Source organism: Emydura macquarii, unplaced genomic scaffold (assembly GCF_026122565.2).
Source record: "Emydura macquarii macquarii isolate MOO-44397 ecotype Brisbane River unplaced genomic scaffold, CSIRO-AGI_Emac_v2 contig_1045, whole genome shotgun sequence".
NCBI lineage: Eukaryota > Metazoa > Chordata > Testudines > Chelidae > Emydura > Emydura macquarii.
The window spans coordinates 11,206,134-11,214,760 of NW_027131182.1; the positions used below are offsets into that span (position 1 = coordinate 11,206,134).

The following is an 8,627-nucleotide window of genomic DNA, read 5'->3' on the forward strand; positions in this document are numbered from 1 at the left end:
TACACTTAAGTAAAGCATTTCACATGATACCACATGGGAAATTATAAATTCCATTCGGGAAGATGGGGATGAGCAACAAGCATTGAAAGGTGGCTAAAAAGGGAGAAGGTAATGGGTTGTGCTGAAAGGTGCATTCTGACTGGAGAGAAGTTACTAGTGGAGTTCTCAAAGATCAGTCTTGGGACCAATCTTATTGAATATTTTTATTAATGACCATAGCACAAAAAATAGGAATGTGCTAATGAAACTGCTGATGATAAAAAGTTGGTAGGCATTGTCAATATAGAGGAGCATTGGCTTATTATACTGGGAGATCTGGATGACCCTAAAGACTAGCGACAGAAATGGGATGAAATTGCATATTACACAGTGCAAAGTCATGCGTTTAGGGTCTAATAATAAGAATTTATGCTACAAGCTGGGAGCTCATCAGCTGGAAGCAACAGAGGAGGACAGAGACCTGGATGTGTGGATTAATCACAGGATGACTAAGAGCCACAAGTATGATGCAGCTGTGAAAAAGGCACATGCAATCCTAGGATGTATTAGGTGAGGCATTTCCAACAGATACAGAGAAGTATTAATACCATTGCACAAGGCACTGGTAAGACCTCACTTGGAATACTGTGTACAATTCTGGTCACCCATGCAGAGAAGAGCTACTAGGATGATCAGGGGAATGGAGGGACACTCTTATGAGAGGAGACTGGAGGAGCTTGATTTGTTTAGTTTTGCAAAAAGGCAGCTGAGCGGGGATACGACCCTCTCTGTAAATGGGGGGAGAGGAGAGAAATATCAGGGATGGTAAAGAGCTATTTAAGCTAAAGGACAGTGCAAGTACAAGAACAAATGGCCATGAACAAATTCAGGCTGGAAATCAGAAGAAGGTTTCTAACTATCAGAGGGATGAGATTCTGGAACTGTCTCCCAATAGGAGCTGTGGGAAAACTTATTTGTTTTCAGAGAGCTGGACAAAATATTTATGAGTGTAATTGTATAAATGCGGCTGCTTGTGATGGTGGGGGGAGGGGGTCCTCACTTCCAGTTTATATCTTGCATTCCTCCTTAAGCTCATGCTTCAGGGTTTCAGCTGGACACCAGCAGGGGGTCAGGAACAGATTCTCTCCCACCCAATGTATTCCCGGAGGTTTGTTTGTTTGGGTTTTTTTTTAAAATCTCCTTCCTCTGAAGTATCAGGAATACCACTAGAGTTGGGACACTGAGCAGGGCGGGATGGGGCACTGAACATTCTCTCTCTCAGGTGCCTGGCTGGCTGGTTCTTGCTCAGAGTCTAACTGATCGTCACATGTGGGGTCAGGAAGGAATTTGCCAATCTGAGTTGGGGGAAGTGACCTTGTGGGTTTTTCACCTTCCTCTGCAGCGCATGGGTGCAGGTCACTCACTTACTAGGATTATCACAGTATCATTTCCCTGCCATTGCAAGGCCCTCAAGCTCCTGTGCACCTCAGTCCATCCTACTCTCTGCCTCTGGCAGATAGTCTGAGTTTCCTGTGGGTTTCATTTCCACTATTGGGTTTAGTGTGTGGGTGCTGGGTGGTGTTGGTGGCCTGTGATAAACAGGAGGTCAGACTAGGATCTAGTGTTCCTTTCTAGCTTAAACTCTAAGACGACTCTGGCCACATCAATCATATAAAATTCCATTGCTCTCTTTGCAAGAATAGAATTCTTTCCCCCCCTGTAGTCCTGGCTAAACTCCAACTCAGGTAGTTATATCTTGGCCTACATTCCCCCCGTAGTGATAAGAACTGACATCAGTTATTGTTCATTTCCTGTCTTGAATGGTTTAAAGGCTTTGTCTAGCAAAACACGCACTATGTTCCACTTCAGAGTTTACTGCATTCCACGGGTGAGCGAAGCTTTCCACAACATATGTTGGCTAGAGTTGAAGTTATAGAATTTTGCCCCACAGGTTGGAAAAGAGGGATGTCAAGGATGGGCTCCACATGGAACCTGGTCTATCCCTTCTCAGCCAGAAGGAAGGTCGCCCTGATGCAAGGTCTTGAGCAGGAGGAAGAGGAGGGGTAGAATAAGAGAAAAGTAAGGAGATTCTGGAGGATCAAAATGAACTCAGCTGTGTGTGTGTGAATTTAGTAAACATGCATTTCTCATGAAAGCACTGATTGCAAAATGGACTAGACAGGTGCTATGTAAAGTTCCACACACAAAGCTCTGCCAATGCAATGCACAACATCTTAACTGGACTTAACTCATCTGAAGTGCTTTGTAAGAGTTCCTGCTGGTGCATAAGCCAGAAAGAGCATAAGGTCAGACCAACTGTCCATCTAGTTTCCAACCGTGGCCAGTACCAGAGCTTCAGAAGGAATGTTGAGAACAGAGCCGCCATTTTGGAGAAATCCTCCCATCTTCCGCTCCTGCCTTCTGGCAGTCAGAGGTTTAGAGTCATCCCGAGCGTGGGTTTACATCTCTGACTATCTCAGCCCATAGCCATTGATGGACCTATCCTCCATGAACTTATCTAGTTCTTTTCTGGACCGATTATACTTTTGGCCATCATAACATCCCACAGAAATGAGTTTCACAGGTTAATTGTGCACTGTGTGAAGTAGTATTTTCTCTTGTTTGCATTAAGCCAGCTGCCTATTAATTTCATTAAGTAACCCTTGGTTTTTATATTGTGGGACAGGGTAAATAACTCTTCACTGTTCATTTTTTCCAAACCATTAATGATTTTATAGAATTTTATCACTTTCCCGCTTAATCATTTATTTTCTAAGCTAAATAGTCCTAATTGTGTTAGTCTCTCCTCATATGAAAACCATTCCATATCTCTTACCCTTCTCTATACCTTTCCCAATTCCACTATATCTATTCTGAGATGGGGTGAACAGAACTGGACACAGAATTCAAGGTGTGGGTGCACCGTGGATTTATATACACAGCTTTACATTCATTTCCCAGCTGGAGTACTGGCAGTTAGAAAACACCTTTTACTTGCCAACTGAGAAATTTGAATATGAAAATCATTAAGGGGAGACAACATGCCTGCAGGGAGGGGTTCCATAATTGGGATTTATTGCAGGTAATGTTTCCCTTGATGCATGAGCCAGGCAAGAATTCAGCTGAGTCTTCCATGGCTGTAATTGGTTCTGTGGTCTTAACAGGTGAAAATGTAGTAAAAAGTGTATTTTTGTCAACAAAATAAGGGGTATGTCTTAGAAAACACAGAAAACAGTTCTGTGAAGAAGAAACGTGTTACTTTTAGATAAACATACTTTAAGAGACTATTGCCATAAAAGTGACTCACAGCTAAGGTCAAACAGTAAGTCAGTAGCAGACCTAGGATTATTGCAGAGTTCTTGGCTCAATCCCCTAGACCATGCGGCCTCTATTAGTTCTTATTCCAAGCCATTTGTTAATATTAGTAGTAATATTTTGTCAATGTGATAAAGTGTTACACAGCTTCTACACAAGCATGTCTGTTTGTGACCACATTAGAACATAGTAGAAACACCCAGGGAGTGAGCACTGGTACATAGCAAAATCTTTATACCCTCTGCTCTATTTCACATACCATATATATTTCATACCATATAGAGTTATTTTGCCCCTCCCCCCCATACAGGGCTGAGCCCAGTGTCATATAGGCTCCTGACAAATATTAGAACAAACTTTTTCATGCCCTGCAGGAGATCATAAACAACATATGCACTTGCAAACCTGCTTCATGTGGGGTGGTTTTGGGACTTGGTGGGTTGCGAGAGAAATACCTGTCATCCTAAAATTCACTGACCATTCAATTCCACAAAATGGTTAAAGGAAGATCTTTGTTCCTGTCCTTAATACATTGAGAAGATGTTCCTTTATCAAGGAATAAAGGTAGACATTTGAAGTACACAATAAAAGGATCATGTAGCTACCCTATGTAGTCAAAAGAATGGGATTCTCTCCACTCATATTCAAAGTCCATGCATAGGTTTGCAGTCTGCTGAAACAGAGCAAGATCCTGGGACACTGCCACACTTCTAGTGGATTAATAATCTGCAGGCAACACTCTTGTTTGACTGCAGAGAAACCACTAAATAAAATAAATATAATTAACACATTGTATGGCTGAATAAAGCACTGAGACACATCAGAATAGATGACTAACCATTCTGACAGGTCTGTGTAAAGAATAAAGCACTAATTCATGATTCTCAACACCGAAGTATCATTTATCCTCCACTTTAAGAGTCTTTCTGGGGCATAAAATGTAGAGCAAACTGCCTACTGCTCTGATTCTGAAGTGTTGAGTGCCTCTTGCTACTCAAAACTGAGCTGAAGGCCACTTATAGTAATAGGCTATAAGAATGCAATTGAAATCTAGAAGCAGGGATGCAAGCCAAGCTTCACCACTTATCACAACAGATGTGCTTAGGCTAATCAAAAGGGCTCCCTCGTGTGTTCCATGGATGAAAGAATAGAGAGGAAACTCTTCTCTCTTCCTAAAGGCTATTCAATATTGGAATGAAGGCATGGCTTCCATGAAATAGCCCACAGGTGCTGCAGGCACTGCCAATTGCAGATTTTGCTATAAAGACCACAAGATTATCAAGAGATGTGCTGTGTGCAGGACTGCCCCGATGTTTTGCAAAGCTCTACGAGAGAACGTGTCCAGGATCCCACCGACCTTCTTCCTCACCTACACTTGACCAATGCCACCCAGTTCTCTCCTGTCTATCTACAGCCCCTTGTTAAAGGCAGAGGCAAATCATCCTTTTAGCCGGATAGTGGAGCCAAAAAGAAACTTCCCATCATGGAGGAAAAGGTGGTCAGTTCAGACATCCAGTCAGTCTCTGTTGTGATGCTCTGTTAACACTAGTCCAATGGAAATGCAAACCGGGAATCAAGGGTAGTGCTGTGTGTCTGGTGGGAGACTGTTCTGGAAGAGGGGAACATAGCCTAGCTGAATAGCTCTAAGACCGTTCTTGTGTAACAATTTATATTTTCAAAAGAAAAAACTTTTTATAAATGTTTTGGCCATTGGCCAGAACTATACCAAATAAATGCTAGTTAGCCTGTTTCATCAGAGTGGTGTGCATATTAATAGTTTTTACACTATTTAAGTGACTTTTCCAGAACAGTTCAAATACAACCCAAGATTGCAGACACATTCATGAAAGCTAGTTATAGGAGATGAATGGCACACACACAGAGCACACTGTTGGGCAATACAATACTTAGATGCTTCCCCATCTGCATTTTATTTCTAAAACATATTTTACTTGTTAGTTTCGCTTATAATGTCCCTCCAGTTTCACTGCAAAAGAAGATTCTGCCAAAATACAGGGCTGAATAGACGCCTTGAATTTTTATGAACATAAAATAAATCTTAATAAATTAAAATGTGCCCATCCATTACATATACAGAATCCACAAATATAAACAGGCATTTTTATTTACCAAAAAAGCCATCACGTTTTGAGAACTGAAAGTTGCAGATGATTTATATGCTTTTGGAAATAATTATCTATCTATCTATCTATCTTTCTTTTTGCAGAAATTGAAATGCAGGAAGAAAAATATTTCTTTATTAGAACCTTTTGCAGTGCAACTTCATTTGGGAGACTCTTCTATACTAACCTTTCAGAATGCTTTCATTTGAAAAATCTGCTCTGTGTGTGTCCAACAGAAAAACATTTGTGCCTTCAGTTGTAAAAGGTTTTCTCCAAAGGAGCTGTTTAGTGGTTTGTGGCAGGATTCTGTGCCCAGAGGAAATCATAACCTCATGTGAGATCATAAACAAAGTTTTTGCCCAATGTCTAATCCAGCTCCACGCTACTTAATCTCCAGAAATATAGCCTAGATGAAAAGCAAAAGCACTGATAAGAAGGTGGCGGCATCTCGGCCAGCAGCTTTTCCGAATTGGTTTGATTTCATGGCATTACAACCGTCCAGGTCCCTGCGCTGTAAGTTTAAATGCAGCTTCAGAGCCAGCCCAGGACAGCAGCCGAACGAAGCCTGCAAACCCGGCGAATCCTCAGCGGCAGAGGAGCTGCCCGCGGCACAGCCGGCACGTTACCCTGACCCCTCACAAGTGCAGCGGAGTTCGCTACGGTGTAAACAGGCACCGCAAAGCCGGCTCCGGAGCGAACAGCCTCTCGAGCGGGCAGCGGAGAGGAACCGATTCCAGGGGGCACCTCTGCAGGCAGGATTAAGCGGGGGGGGGGGGGGGGGGAAGGGGGGTGTTTTAATGGAGAGCGTAGTTACATAACTTCAGCCGTTCCCTTGGACCCAAACCTTCTTAGCCCCAGTCCCGGCCCCGGCCTCTTCCCACCGCTCGCAGTCCCCGGCCGTCCACACGCGGCTCCTACCTCGCGGCTCGAGTCACGGGTGCCCCTTTTTTTCTCCGCGGCTTTCCACGGGAATCGCTCCCGAGCAGCTGGTGGCTCCGGCCCGCGCTAATCCCCGCCCGGCGGCTTTAGCGATCCCGCCAGGCGGTTCATTAGCCTAATCACCTGCCGCCAGCCTCCACGCCGGGACCGACGAGGCGAGTGACCCCCGCGCAGCAAAAGGGCGAGGAGGCCCCGCCCCGAGCAGCGCGGCTCGGACGGGCCCGTTTCACCCTCCCGCCGGGCGGGCAGAGCGGCGGGGCTGGCCGGGTTTGCAGAGGGGCTGGACCGCGCGCCTGGGCGCTCGCCTCCCGCTGCGCTCCGCGGCCGGCGCCAGCTCCGCGGGGCGCTCCGAGGGCCGCCGCCCCGCGGCGAGGGATGAGGCAGGTTCCGGGGCAAAGGAGGTGGGGGGAATCAATCGCCTTTAACCAGCACCCGCGGCTGCCTCGGGGAGAATCTTTTCCTCTGCTGGGGGGCAGGCACGTCCCAGACCAGCTGCATCCCTCCGCCCCCGGGCAAGCCAGCCGGCTGTTCTCCAAGGAGAGGGTGAAATCGCCTTGCACGCCCGGCGCAACCGAACAGCCCCACTGGGTTTCACAGACAGCAGCAGGCTGCGTCTACCCTGCCGTGCAGCACACGCCTCCCCCTCTCCAGCCAGCCAGCACGGCCCAGGGAGGGAGCGGAGCAGAGCGGACTTTCCCCCGCCCGGCCAGCTGCAAAGAGAGGATGAAGCACGATCTAAACTAAGCTTGGTTCTGTCACACCCCCGGAGAGCTTCCTGGCTGAAATTCACAGGCCCACAACTAGGGCGAGAGCCGCCGAGTGCGCGGTGCAGAGCGGGCGCAGCCTGTGCTTTCTGGTGTAGACCTGAGCACAGGCGATTCGGGCCAATCCGAAGTGAACCTCAATCCCCCTTTCAAACACTTGCTGAAAGCAAAGAGCGCTCCCTCCAGCCCCCAGCTTGCATCCCAGTCGTATCTTCTGCTCCCTGTTTCAAACTAATTCCCTCCTGAGGTTCCAATGAAGCTGCAGTTTGTGACACTGCCACATGCTGCTGGTGTCTGCTGCTGGAAGCAAGGTCTTTCTGCTGAGACATGAAACCAAACCCCTTATCGCTTGTGATCATTTAAGATCTGCAGCAATTTTTCAGAAGTGGGATGGGTGGTTTCCAATTTAGACACTTACATTCTAAGTATTTCAGATTATGTTTCAAGTACATAACAGGTTGTTAGGAGGAGGAGGGGGAGAAATTGTTCTTCTTAAACTCTGAGCATAGGACAAGAAGCAATAGACTTAAATTGCAGCAAGGCTGGCTTAGGTTGGGCATTAGGAAAAACTTCCTGTCAAGGTAGTTAAACTTTGGAATAAATTGTCTAGGGAGACTGTGGAATCTCCATCATTGGAGATTTTTAAGAGCAGGTTAGATAAACACCTCTCAGGGATGGTCTAGAATAATACTGAGTCCTGCCAGAAGTGCACTGTACTGACCTAGATGACTTCTCCAGCCCCCTTCCAGTCCTAGGATTCTGCCTTAAATTACCTTTCGGCTTGAACTGGATATGTATTTTTCACTTCTGGGTGTAGTGTTTTGATTATACACAGGTGCCAGTTACAGCTGTTTGCTGTTTTGATTATACTGCATGTGACAATAATCAGTCCTAGTTTACAAAATACATATACAGCTAAATTAGCAAAGCAGTTTGAAACTCAGCAGTGCAAGGATAAAATCTTTTCCCCACTACAAACCTGCATTAAAGCTTTGTGAATATTTAACATGATCAAGATGCCTGTGAGCTAAAATTTAAAATGCAAGTCTATTTCTAAATGTGGCTAAATGAAAATGGTCCCTGCTGGCACAAAAGATCTGCTCTCTATGCCTATTTAAAACATCTCTACTTTATTTGTAGTAGCTAAAAAGCTTTATTACTTTTTACTTCCAGTAGCCCTGCAGAGCCCATACAGCTTAACTGTGATAGACAGAGTTGGATAATGTTCTGCCTCATGCATCAAGAGAATTGTTAAGTTCTGTTGTTGGCAATTCCTGAGCCAGAAAGGTCTCAGCCTGACTTTCAGGTTTCAGAGAGTGTGTAAGGCAGGCTGTTTTTACTTATTTAAAGCCTTACTTTTGAATGGAATATATTTGCTGTGAAAATCAGAGACAATATAAATGGAACCCTTCCATATCACTTTTACATTCACTTTTCAGAGCAAGATCGCCCCTTTTCTATTATTATCATAATATTGCAGTATTGCAACCTGAATTTTCGCAGCCAG

At 45.3% G+C, this 8,627-nt stretch overlaps 1 long non-coding RNA gene across 1 annotated transcript; it reads right to left on the reverse strand.

The window, feature by feature from the left end:
• Positions 1-5,847: 5,847 nt before the first annotated feature.
• On the reverse strand, positions 5,848-7,068 carry LOC137151181 (uncharacterized). The gene is made up of 2 exons (XR_010919199.1): positions 6,336-7,068; positions 5,848-6,163 (listed from the first exon to the last, which is right to left on the reverse strand). It is a non-coding gene; the product is annotated as an uncharacterized lncRNA (long non-coding RNA).
• Between the last annotated feature and the right edge of the window lie 1,559 nt (positions 7,069-8,627).